Raw genomic sequence first — 14,361 nt, 5'->3', positions numbered from 1 at the left:
TACATTTGTCGCAAGCGGCGACAGTATTGCTCATGCCACAGCGCTGAGGAAGCTCAAGGGCTTGGGTTCTATTGATGTGGAAACTCTCCAACACGGAGGGGTCTGTGAGGAGATTGCAGAGGCACTGGAGTTGAGTGTTCACAACTTGCTTGAGAGGGGTACAGCAAGAGGCCGGTGGATTCGTAGCGTTGAGGTAAGCCTCGCATGGCACCAAATCCGCCGCACACGAATTGCTTTGTCCCTCAACCATCCCCGCTACCATCATCATCGCCACCATCATCACCATCCCAAGATTTCCCATTTTCATCTTCTCTGTTCCTCTGTAATTCTCTTCCCTGCACTTAGTTTCCCCAGTCAATTCCCACTCTCTCTCTCTCTCTCTCTCTCAGATTAACTTCTCGGAAACTTTAGGTTCTTCTTCACTTTAATATTGAATTTCCAACTGCCCACATGTGCTTTTATAGTGTTTTTTGGACTGTGATTTCTTAAACTTGAAGACCCTGGTTGGTCGTTAACGTGCCCGCCTGATACAGTGTATAATGATATTTTATTATACGTCGCTACTATTGGAAGGTGCAGTCGTGCAGGGCCCACGTGAAAATAAAAAAATTTTATAAAAAAAAAACGTTTCAACAAATACTCCAAGCGGACCCAATTGGGATTCAGATCTTCTACGGCCTTGAGAAGAGTGGCCATCGTCCTGCCTCGTCTGATGAGCCTGCCACGTGGATATTTCTATATCTAACGGCTAGATTCAAACTGGGGTAATTAATGAGGGTCTGAAACCTTAAACCAAAACCAACCACATTGAACCACCCACTACCCACTCGGTTTTGGTTCATTAAAATAAACAAACCCCAATCGTGTGTACATCCATCTAAATCCCCAAAAAACGAAAGCCGTCAGTCTGCAACTCAAATTTTCTTCTTCGTCACTCTTCTTTCCCGTCGCTCTGCAGAACTCCTGAGGCCCAACTTTCTGACTGAAAGATAGTTAACATATGCGGAGAAGGAAAGGTTCAGAGAGGGAAAGAAAAGTAATGTGCACTGAAAGTTCAGAAGAAAGGTTGTGAAAGGGGGAAAACAGAGAAAGGGAGAGATATAAAGGAGATGGTCGGCGAGAGGAAAAGTGGGTGGGTTCAAGTCTTTTGAGACAGACAATGCAAAATTATTCACTACCAATGCTTGCCAATGATGAACAGTGGGAGGCAGATAGGAGATTCCTGTAATTCTTAAAGAGATTTCTGTGAAGCTTTGTTATGTGACTATGTCAGCAGAAGAGCTCAAATAAGGACGGTGAAGATTTGAGTTGCAGATAGGAGATTTCTGTGAAACGTTCGTTTGACCATTTCTTCTTGTTATTATTATAGGAAGGAAACTTTTCTCCATTATTAAATATGGGTTTTGACCTTTTGTGTTTGCCATCGTTTCCATTGACCCTTTCTTTCATTCTCAACTTGAGATTATGGAGTATGGAGTGTATGTCTCCTCTGTTTTCCCATTCTGTTCTCCACGGTAACTTCCCCGATGTTACACACAAGCAAATCGCCGGGTTTCTCCATTATTAAATATGGGTTTGGGCGGTGAAGATTTGAGTTGCAGACGGGCTTTCGTTTTTTGGGGATTTAGATGGATGTACGCACGATTGGGGTTTGTTTATTTTAATGAACCAAAACCAGGTGGGTAGTGGGTGGTTCAATGTGGTTGGTTTTGGTTTAAGGTTTCAGACCCTCATTAATTACCCTAGTGTGAATCTAGCCATTGGATACAGAAATATCCACATGGCAGGCTCATCAGACAAGGCCAGACGATGACCGCTATTCTCAAGGCCGTATAAGATTTGAATCCACCCAACTGCCATAGGATCACTTGACAATGGACCTACACGCTCGAAGGTCCAAACCACTAAAGACTTCTGTTGATAGATGTAGATACAAGACAAGAGACTAGTATTGTATATCAGAAGACTTGCCGTGTCTTTTGTAATTATTAGTTATGGGAGAATGTTCTCTGTGTCATAGCGTAGGCTGTGTTCATACACATGGGCAGTCTGTGCAAGGGGTAGGGTGGTCATTGCGCCCACCCCCATGTGCCTGAATGCAGTCTGCGCTACAACACAGAGAACAACACCCCATTAACTATATAAACTCATACCTGTCTTGTGTTTAACAGAAGTGATTTTTAATATATAATAAAAAAAAAAGTGATTGACCAACTTCCATTTACAACTTGTGGAATTGACTAATGAGCAAGCCCAAGATACCCCAAAATTAGGAGAATATCCCCTCTTGAATACTACTAAACCCTTCTTTCAATTAAAGGGATTAATGTTAATTTGGCACAAATGTTAACTTGACAGGTAAAAAAATAAACAGAAGACAAGTAATATGAGAGAGAGAGCCAAAATAGAAAACCAAAATCATTTGGTGATGGTTATTTTCAAAAAATAAATAAACAAAATCATTTAAGTAAGGGATTTTCTTATTGGCACCTCCTAAGGTATCATATATAACTAGTAATTTATTTACCAAAAAAATATATAATTAGTATTTTTTTTAAATTTTTTATTTAACAAATTTTTTCAATGAGGGTAAATCTTGTCATTTCACATGTCTTTAAGTAATGACATGTGAAATCGTTCCTGCCACAAAGCATGGATCCATAAAATGCACATTTAACTATTGACTTGACTTAGCAAAGCCAATCACTACTAATCACTACTATCCTTTTGGTCAATAAAGGGATAAATGCCAATTTGGTACAAAATATCAAGTTGATAACTAAAATTAGGTAGTGATTGGCTTTGCTAAGTCAAGTCAATAGTTGCATTCATTTGTCATTTATTTATTGGAAGGTTTATTTATTGATTTATTTAGAGGTTTTTTCTTCTTCTTTTTTCAGTAAAAGATTATAGGGTGTTGCTCATCTATGTGCTATTCATGCTGTTACTATAAAAAATATTTCATTTGAAGATGGTGAGGATGCAAATACATATAGTGCCTTTAACTCAATTTAAGTTGAAGAGACATATTCAATGGTCTGTTTTTCCAATAAATGTTGGTTATATTTCTTTATGTTATTTATAACTGTAATTGTTTTCTGGGGTTCTAAACCTACGTACGTGCCTGTGAATCTGTGATTTCGTTTAGTATGAAATCTGAGTAGCTGGAGATCCTCTTTTTGAGAGTTTTTACTAATAAAAATATTATGTGAAAAAAAGGTATTCATGCTTAAATGGAGTCTTAGGATTCTTGCACAGACATAAAAAAATAAAAATATATAATTTCATTTGTCAATATTTATTTTCTATTTTATTGAAATAATTGTCAATATAAAGGTGTGAAAACTAATTGAGAAATATTTAAAAAGTTTAAAGAGAAATAACCAATTAATAAACATGGAAAAAGCCCAATATATAATAGACAATACAATTAAAAAACACATGGTCCAGTCAATCTTACACATGGAATGACAAAAACATCATATATATATATATATATATATATATATTATTTATTTATTTCGGGGGAGGAATAAAAACCATCAACTTGTGTTGGAAACAGTGATATCTCAATCAAATGACAGTTAATTTTTTTTGTTGGTATTTAACAATTGACAGTTACACTAACAGTTTTATTTAGCAGTATCGGTAAGGTAATTCGGTATCACACGACATGTATCAGTATTGATATCAATAGCGACGCACTTGTAACATTTTTTAATCCATTTCACAAGGGTCATATGTAATTCTATAGCACTATTACTATTTTGAGAAGTACTTTTTGTTCGGGAGTGTGGCGTAGCTATTTCTCTCCATCTTAAAAAAAGGGGTAAAGATGTCTTTTTATATGAAAATGAATGTGGTAGACTTGTAAGCCAGCATTCCTGGACAGAGTTCGTTTTCTCTACTATTATATATATGGGAGAGAGTTCTTTGTCCAGGAGTGTGGTCTATGCAGCACTCCCATGAATCTATCTCTCTCTTCCTCATATGAAAAGACAGTTCAGTCCCTTTGTTTTAAGAAGGAGAGAGATAAATACATGGGAGTGCTGATGTAGATCACACTCCTGGACAGAAAACTTTCTCCCTCTATATATATCAGATCAGTGCAAGTTGAAGTTTTTGAACAGAATAATACAGGAGACCTGATTGTATTATTCGAGCTAGGAAGTAACTCAGCCGTGTCAAACTTTATTATTGTTGGCACTTTTCTGTCTGGGTACACTCTGAGCCGACATACTAGTGGGGTTTTCTTTTTTTAATGGTAAAAGACATATTAGTGGTTCATTCCACCAAATTCTGATATAAACACTTTTTTTGGATGAAACTGATATAAACACTTTAATATGTTCCCAAAAAGACCCCAAAAAAAATATATATCTTTTTTTTTTTTTTTTATTTATTTAAGGATTGATTTTCTGTCGCAAATCGTAATGGCATGGAACCGCCTGGTTTACAAGCTTAGAGATGGTGGTAAAATCGTAGACGACTTATGTTGAGAAAACTGAGGCTTCCATTTAAACGATAAAGAATCCCAAAGGTCTTGGGTAGAAGATCTATGTGCAACAATAGCAATATCAAATGAATAGATCTCCACTTAAATGTTGTACCTATAAATGAGAAGATATGATAATTGTGAGTATTGGATATCAAGGAAATAATGTTGATTTGTAATATGTCAATTTTCATATCGAAATTTAATATATTTTCTCATCTGTATGTATATTTATTTGTGTATTTTTATACATCTTACAGTAATCTTTGATTTTTTTAGTACATTTGTATTGTCGCTTGCCAAACTCGGATTGGAGTGAAATTTGACATGTGAATTCTAGAACTTAGGTCAACCTGTAAACATAATTTGAGTCCAAACTGAATTGTCACATGACAGTCATTGCAGGGTGCACAGATCTTCTTCTGGGTGAGGGCATGTAGACTCTCTGAGCCATCATACACCCCCTCACTATAATCTTTATATTATTTTTTTAGTAAAAAAGAATATATATACCAATTGCATGTGAATGAGATCCCATTCATTGAGGGTTGGAAGAGGATGGGAATGGGTATCGAGATTTTAAAACATATTAAAACCCTAGGATGATGGGTGAACCGTCATTTATGGGTAGAGGAAAACTTTGTCCAATAATAAATGTGATGTATAAATTAGAGCTGAATTAGATAAATAAAATAATATTTAATAGTCAAAATGAATAATACATATTAGAAAAAGGAAATCAACCCTTTTCAAATCAATAGAATGGACAAAGGGGAAGGAAGAAAATCCGCAAACAAACAGAATTCTGGATTTAAAGCACACAGAGGTCTCTAATGACCGTCATAGAAGTCAAAAGTACAACCAAAGAAGACACTCCATTCCAAGCCAGCTTCCCCACGCCACTGCCTGTCATAATGCAAATTATTGTATATTAGAGGAAAGACAACCATAAGATTTGATCTAAAGTGAGCTCGCATTTTCAATTAACCATTTAGGGCTTCTATCTTTAACCCCAATCAATTTTGAGTTTGCTTGATCAATTAATCCCAATCAAGCTTTTAATCTGCCTTTTTTAGTTTTATTTTTCCTACCTGCATTGACTTGAATAGATGGAAAACCATAAATCAAAAGGCTATTTAGATGGGCAAAAAAAAAAAAAAAAAAAAACAGATTGAAGAGATGATCTAGCCAAAATTTCAAGTGTTTTTCCTTTTCTATTTTTTTTCCTTTCTTGGGCACTAATTTGAATGGATTAAAAGTAGGGATGTAAATGAACAACCAAAAATCCGAATCCGATATGAATCCATATCCGTTAGGGGTATCCGTATTCATATAGAGATATCCGGGGAAAAAAAAAATCATTCGAACAAAAAAATCTGATTACTTAATAATAAAAAATTAAGTAAACAATAATCTTGAGGTTTTTTGAAGATTCAACACGTTCTAAAATATGTGGAAAAGATAATCATGATTTAAGAGATATAGATTGAGAGTGAATTGTATCCATCTGCCTTGGGGGAGGAAAGTTCGGGTTACACAAGGCAGAGATGTAAACGAATGGTTGAAAATTCGAATTCGAATCCATCCAAATCCGTTTAGAGGTATCCGTATTAGGAATCAGTATCCGAGCCAAATCCGATCCATTTACATCCCTATTTAAAAGAAGAAAATTTAATAGATCCTGTCATGTATAGACCATAGTTGAAAAATCAGGTTTTCTCACTCAACTAGTCTTCTAGAAAAATCTAGTGATTTTGCCTGGTCATACCTGATCAAAGTGAGTCATGTTTTTAAAAAAAATTAAATGCAATAAATATATAAAAATTAGTAAAAAAACCAGGAAAAAAAAATGAGAGAACCAGAAAAAAATAATAATCAAAGAATCACATATCAATGCATTTTGAATTTATACCATTGAACAAGAGAAGAGAGCGGAGAAGTTGAAGGTTTCTCACTGTTTTAGAATACAGATTTACTATTTTACTCATCTCAGTTTTAAGTGAACCGATTTTATGATTTTTTAAACTCAATGGAGTTTGTCATTACTTGGGTAAACATATCAAGTCTTATTTGAATCGGGACGATTTATCAACTAGTGTCGTCATTTTGTCATTTTGTACACTGACCTATCATCAAATATAAAAAGAGAGACAGAGAGAGAGGGAGAGACAGCTGTACCTGGAATTGTAGGGGGAGAAAGCGATGGAGTATAAGAGGCAGTTGGCGAAGTTGCAACTGTAACAAGAAACACGAAATTAAGAATAAAAAAGCTTATAACTCTGCAAGAAATTCTTCCCGAAGTACAAAATTATAAGAAATTCAATGGAGGCGACTATCATTCTACTAAAGTTAATTGCTCGATCGATCAGAATTCAGAAGCAGAAACAGAGAAAAATGGAAAAGAGGGAAATGGGCAAGTAGTAAACTTACATTGGCTGCAAGCGGCGACAGTATTGTTCATGCCACAGTGCTGAGGAAGCAGAACAGCTTGGTTGCTATCGATGTGGTAACTCTGCAACACGGTGGTGTCTGTGAGGATATTGCAGAGGCACTGGAGTTGAGTGCTCACAACTAGCTTGAGCGAGTTACAGCAAGAGGGCGGTGGATTCGTGGAGTTGAGGTAGGGCTCGCATGGCACCAAATACGCCGCACACGTATTGCTTTGTCCTTCAACCAATCGTGTCATCCCCGCTACCATTACCATCGCCACCACCATCACCATCTCCATATTTCCCATTTTCATCTTCTCTGTACGTTCCTCTGGAATTCTCTTCCCTGCACTAGTTTCCCCAGTCACTCTCAAACCCAATAACTCTCTTTTGGGGTTCTTCACTTTAATATTAAATTTCCAACTGCCCACTTATCCTTTTATAGTGTTCGTTGGACTCTGATTTCTTTTAAACTTGAAGACCCTCATCGGTCCTTAACGTGCCCGCTAGATCCAGTGTATAATTATATTTTATTAAACGTCGCTATTAAAAGGTGCAGGGCCCATTAAGAACCGGGCCCACTAACTAAATAAAAAAATAAAACTCGTTTCAGGAAATACTCTAAGCGGCCCACCTGCGATAGGATCACTTGACAATGGGCCTACACGATCGAAGGTCCAAACCACTAAAGACTTCGGTTGATAGATGTAGTAGATACGGGTCAGGAGACTAGTATCGTATGTCAGAGGAATTGTCATGGCTTTTGTGGTTCTTAGCTGTACAAAACCTTTTAATTACCTGTCTTTAGGCTTTAGCTGCAATTTGTGTTTAACAAAAGTGATTTTTAAATATATAAAAAAAAAAAAAAAAAAAACACAAAAGTGATTGACCAACTTCCATTCATAACTTGTGGAAGTGACTAATGAGCAAGCCCAAGATACCCCAAAATTAAAGGGATTTATGTCAATTTTGGCACAAGTATCAACTTAACAACTTAACAAGTAATATGAGGGAGAGAGAGAGAGAGTCAAAATAGAAAACCAAAATCATTTGGTAATGGTTGTTTTCAAAAAATAAATAATCAAAATCATTTAAGGAAGGGATTTTCTTATTCGCACTTCCTAAGGTATCATATAATTAGTAATTTGTTTATCAAAAAATATATATATAATTACTAATTTTATTTTTTTTAATCCTTTTAATTAACATATTTTTTCAATGAGGGTAAATCTTGTCATTTCACATGTTTTTTAGTAATGATTTTTTCATAGTATCTCCTTTTGCAAACTCTTTTGGTCAATAAAGGGATTAATGCCAATTTGGTACAAAATGTCAAGTTGATAACCAAAATTATTAGGTAGTGATTCCTTTTATAGATTGGCTTTGCTAAGTCAAGTCGATAAATTGCATTCATTTGTCATTTATTTATTGGATTTTTTTTTTTTTAATATTTATTGGTTTATGTAGGTTTTTTATTTGGGGGGGGGGGGGGAAAAACATTTATTTAGGGTTTACTTGAGACTACCACAAGGGCAACTTACATTTTATGTCAAAAAGGAGAGAAAAAATAATAAAAAATTTATATCTGAGAAACTTATTTATATTACTTAAATATCACGAGTGGGAGCAAGGGTTTGAACATAAACCTATTTCATATGATGAAAGTGGATGGCGAATTGAGTGTCGCTTGTCTATGTGCTATTCATGTTGTTACAATAGAAAATATTTCATTTTTTTTTTGGTACAAATAGAAAATATTTTATTTGTAGATGGCGGAGATGCAAATGCATATGGTGCCTCTAATGCAATTTTAAGTTAAAGAGACTTATTCAATGGTCTTTTTTCAATAAATGTTAGCTACATTTCTTTATGTTATTTATAACTATAGTTGTTTAATAGGGTTCTAAACCTACATGCTTGTGATTTCGTTTCGTATGAAATTTGAATAGCTAAAGATACCTTTTTGAGATTTTCTAGTAATAAAAATATTAAGTGAAAAAAAAAATTATTCATGCTTGGATGGAGTCTTAGGATTCTTGCATAGACATAAAAAAAATATATATATATATATAACTCCATTTGTCATTATTTTATTTTCTATTTCAATGAAATAATTGTCAATATAAGGGTTTGAAATTAATTGAGATATATTAAAAATATCTAAAGAGAAAGGACCATTTATAAAACATGGGGAAAAATCCTATACATAACATGGTCCACTCAATCCTACAGTTGGAATGACAAAAAAATATTTTTTTTTTTAATTTTTTTGTTGGATAAAAGCCATCAATGTGATGGAAATGGTGATATCTCAATCAAATGATTGTTACCAGTTTTATTTAGTAGTATCGCAAGCATGATACATATTGAACCGATATCAACGATATGTATCAATGATATCAGTATCGGAGTACATGTTATATTTTTCAATCTATTTCAAAAGGGGCATATGTACTTCTATAGCATTATTACTAGTATGGGAAATAGTTTTCTGTCTTCGAGTGTGGTGTAGCTATTTCTCTCCTCCTAAAAAAAGGGGGTTGGGGTAGAAATGTATTTTTCATGTGGAGAGAAAAGAGAAAAATTCATAAAAATGTTGGTGTAGGCCTTACTCTCAGACAGAGATTTTTTTTTCCGATTTTTTTTTCCTACTATCATATATCACACCAGTGGAAGTTAAAGTTTTTAAACAGAATAATATTAGATATTTGTTTGTATTATTCGAGATGTGTCAAACTTTATTATTTTAAGCTTTTTTTTCTTGGTACGCCACATATATCTATATATATATATTTTGGTAAGAGGTACGCCATATTCACTGTGAGCCAACATATTAGTGGTTCATTCCTCCATCAAATTCTGATATAAACACTTTTTTTAATATAAATCCGACCTGTGATAACACCAGCTGTACCCAAAAAGAAAAAATGAAAAGAATCTTTTTGTTTTTTTAAAGGATTCTTTCCCTCCACTGGTTAAGGTTGAAAATACTTTTTCGCAGTCCAATTTGAAAGGTCAAGAGATTCTATTTTCATCGTGGCTCTCCCTCTGTCTCTTGTTTGTTGTACTTATCATGGCTTTCTGTCGTAATGGCATGGAACCGCCTGGTTTACAAGCTAAGAGATGGTTGTAAAGTCGTAGACGGCTTCTGTTGAGAAAACTGAGGCCTCCATGTTCGACAGAATGCCATAGTGGTAACGAAAGAGGCCCTGTGTACATTGTGAGATTTCCATTCCAAAGGCATTACGTAGTCAGTGGGTTGGTACCACACTGCTTTTCGCTGCAATCATTAAGTCGTTGTTGCGAAGAGACAAAATGCATATTCTCTAGTGAACGGGACACCACTTCTAAACTTTCAACCTTCAACGTTGAGTACTTACTGACTACTGAACATGAGATGAGAGTCGAAACGAGACGAGACTCGATCGAGGGTAAGCATATCTATTTTCTGTTCACTCTTGATTCAAAATTTCAACTTTGGGCTGTGAGGTGTCATCGCCGTTGTGAAAGACTGACATTATCGCCGTTGTGGAAGACTGAAATTTTCCCCCATGGGAACAACTTTTTCTACAGCCTTTTAAAATCAATACGGGATTTGTGGGTTTTTTTTATCGCATGAAATTTTGCTGTTACACTAGTAGAAGGAATGACAAGGCTGGCAGCCAAGGAAATGGAATCTTAAGAGATGTTTTAGAAAATACTAAAACCTAGGAGGGTATTTATGAACCCAAAGGGGAAGTGGATTATTCTATTTCCTTGGTTGCTAGCCTTGTAGTAGTAACATTCCTCCTATGGGCGTAGTAGCAAAATTTTTTCCATTTTTTATCTGTTCCATTTCCCCCAAGTTCCTCTAATAGAGGGGGGTGGATCCCACCCGAGCAATGTGTTTGGGCAGGAGTAGGGTGGTCATTTTTACCCCCCCTTTATTACAAGAACTTGGGGAAATGGACCTGCCCAAGAAATGGAGCAGATAAAGGTCTGGCTTTGTAGTTAATCCAATTGAGTGTTTTCTACACCCAAAAAAAATTAGGCCCCGTTTTGTTTGTCAAGGTGGGAAACTTATGAGGGTGAGTCTCACATGTTGTGGGTTGGGTTGACAAAGAACGGAAATAATGGAATATGCATTTTGTAGTGCAGTGGGATATACTGGAAGAGAGAGGAAATGGACAGGGGGTGAGATTCTATTGGAAAGAAAAGAAATAGGAAGAAGAGAGAGATAGACTCAAAAATAATTTTTCCGTGAATAATGCCAAAGTCTTTGAAAGTGAATGGGGTGGGAATACGAGGGGTGTCACCTCACCTGACAAAATAAATGCATTTAATGAGTTTGTTTGAAAAATTTTCACCCCATGTATCCAAACACACACATCTTTGGTATTTTATGGGGGAAAAGTACATTTTTCCCATCTCTTTTTGACTATCCCACTTTTATACGACAAACAAACGGGCCCTGAGTGTTTTTAGAATTCTCACGATGAGAGCGTTTCCATGGGAAAACGAAGGAAAATATCTTTTTCTTCAATGGAGATGGTTAACTGTTTCAACGCCCCCAAAACATCTATCGAGAAGGACCACCTATTTGTACTTTTGTACATGCGGACCACACGAAGCATCCACACCACAATAAAAGCAAAAATTACCACATCGGGTGGTGTGATACCTCTGACTTATGGTAGACTATCTCATGCATGGTTGGATCATGAATCACCATGGAAAATTATCTGCTCCATTTCCTGCCCGGTCTAGTTCCCCAAGTCCCTCTAATAGGGGGGAGATGGATCCCACCCAGGTAGCGTGTTCAGCAGGGATTGGATGGTCATTTCCACCCCTCTAGTAGAGGGACTTGGGAAAATGGAGCAATCACCACATGGGGAGAGAATCTGGACTTGGAGCAAGCTTCTACTAATGATATCGTCTCATGCGCTGCCATTGATGTGGTGTCGATGATTCCTCATACACTTGGCAATATAAGGAACCTTTTCCCTTGTAAGTTTTTATTTTTTTAATCTGAGTTGACCAAGGAAGTTTGAACCATCGTTGGTACCTAATGCTAGTTAACAAACCCTCTAAGTTGGCATGAAGGGTGTCAAAATCAAATCAAAATTGTTTATCAAAGTTGAACCAACCATTTACACCGGAACTATGAAAACCTTGATATAAAATATGAGACGGTTTAAGAAACGATTCGATTTTCATTTTAGTCATTTAAACCGTTTAAATCGACTATTTTTTCTATTTATATATAAAATAAATAATATTTGAATCAGACTATATTTTGAACGGAAATCAGTCAAACTAACATTTAAGGTAAGGGTGTTAAACGGTCTAGTTTCGTAAACCAGACCGTTTAACTAAACGATCTCATAATCAAAACCTGGACCGTTTAGTAAACGATTTTTAAATGGTTTCGATTAAATGGTTCTATACGGTTGTACACAGTTTCGGTTAGACAGTTCTATACACATTTACTACTCTATTTACTAATACTAGTTTTTACTTAATAGTTATTACTTATTACTTACTAAGTTAGTAGTTGCTACTTGCTAGGTATTGATTTTTTGTTTATCAAAAAATAAAAATAAAAAATGTTAGATTTTTAAACGGTTAGACGGTTTGGTTATAATCGATTTTAATTGGATTATACGGTTTGAAACCGTTGAATTAATCGGTCTAAATTGAACCAAACCATTTAAATAAACAGTATCATTTCTAAAACCATAATCGGACCATTTAATTAAACGGTATGTCGGTTTCAGTTTAAATGATTCGATTTGGTTTCGATAAACGGCTTTGGTTTGGTTTTGACACCCTTAATTTGAGGTGTGTCTAAGGAGGCAGCCAATGACAAAGGTTGAGCTAATTGGCATAGATGATTTCCATGGTGATTGCAACATGATATAACGTTATTTCAGACTTGTACAAATAAAGGATGAAAATCAATGATAACATTCACTATGCGAAGAATCCAATCATAACATCAAATCACCTGATTGAAGAGATTCTCTCTTCTTTCCAGTGGTGCCTGAAAACTTTATCCAGATGAAAAAAATGAAACAATTTGAAACCTTATTCTGATTGGCACTCTAGTTGGGTTTTATTTATTTCATCTTTAATTTATATTTTTGGGTAAAGTGTTGGGGATTATATTTTGGTAGCATTCAAATTAATCTGATCTTTTCCTCAGTGATCGGATTAATAAAAAGGGGATGAGCTTCTAGTTCAATGGCAAACCTCCACCCAGCAGGAATGGAATAAGTCTAGAGAGTCTAGGGTTCGACTCCTAAACCCACCCTTCTTGACATATAGTAGCACCAGTGGATATAATAAGTATGGCCTTATGCCTCTGTGTTGGCTCCTTGTGGGTCCTTCTCTGGCTACAATGTAGGCCTAGCACCAATAATAATAATAATAATAATACATCCTGACTTACTTGAGGGGTATGCATTAAAGAAGATATTTGTAGGCTTCAAACTCATATTGATCATAAATTGGATATACACAATTACATATATCCCTTATTCTTAATCCTTTCTAATTCATTTGAGGTGTAAAAGTAGCTGAAGTCTACCACTTGCTCACTTGGTACTTAGGACTGTACAAAATTACCACTCCAACCCCAAGATGCACTTTAAAATTCAATTCAATTAAAAGATCCCACGCGTGCACTTATTAGCCCTTGTGCTAGTGCAGGCGCTATGCGACCAAACAACAATCTCTTGCCTTAAATAATTTTAACTTTTCAGCACCTCTCGCATGATAGAGCACTACCAAAAATAATAAAAAAAGATGAAAACCTTTGCAAATATCTTGACCGAGGCTTTACAACCCGAAACCAAACATGGGATTGGCCTCTCCCAATCTAAAATCCGAAGCTCAACATAGGATTGACCTTATTAGGATTCATCTAAAATTTTATACAAATAGAATCTTAAAGAAGAGGCAAAAAATTGTCATTTTTTATTCTTTTACTCAAAATTTGGTGCTACTTTAATTATGTTTTATTATTTTACTTCTCCAATGGTGATGTGATGGTGTGGGGTGCCAAAAGTACCCATGGCTACCAAAAATAATAAAGGAAAATATTCTTCACATGGAAGTGCAGGATGCAATCAGACACATGGGGCTGAGTGAAATGATCGCCCAGCCCATGTGTCTGTGCTCATCCTATGCCCCCATGCATTGCGATGCAGAGAACACCATCTCAGCAAATAAAGTGTAAATTATGCAGACCCCCATGAAAAATTTATAAATTACAATTTCCCCCTATGTTTCTAAAGTTACGATCCCCTACTTTCCAACTTGATTAACCCTTAAAACCATACCGTTAGTAGAATCTGTTAGTTGCTAATGATAGGAACTTATAATAGTTTTTATGACCATTATTCTTGAGAGGGTAGAATTACAAATTTATCCTTATAGTTACCCCTAATCCACCTC

Source organism: Telopea speciosissima, chromosome 6 (assembly GCF_018873765.1).
Source record: "Telopea speciosissima isolate NSW1024214 ecotype Mountain lineage chromosome 6, Tspe_v1, whole genome shotgun sequence".
NCBI lineage: Eukaryota > Viridiplantae > Streptophyta > Magnoliopsida > Proteales > Proteaceae > Telopea > Telopea speciosissima.
The sequence above is the reverse complement of the archived record's forward strand: the minus strand, read 5'-3'. Positions refer to the sequence as shown.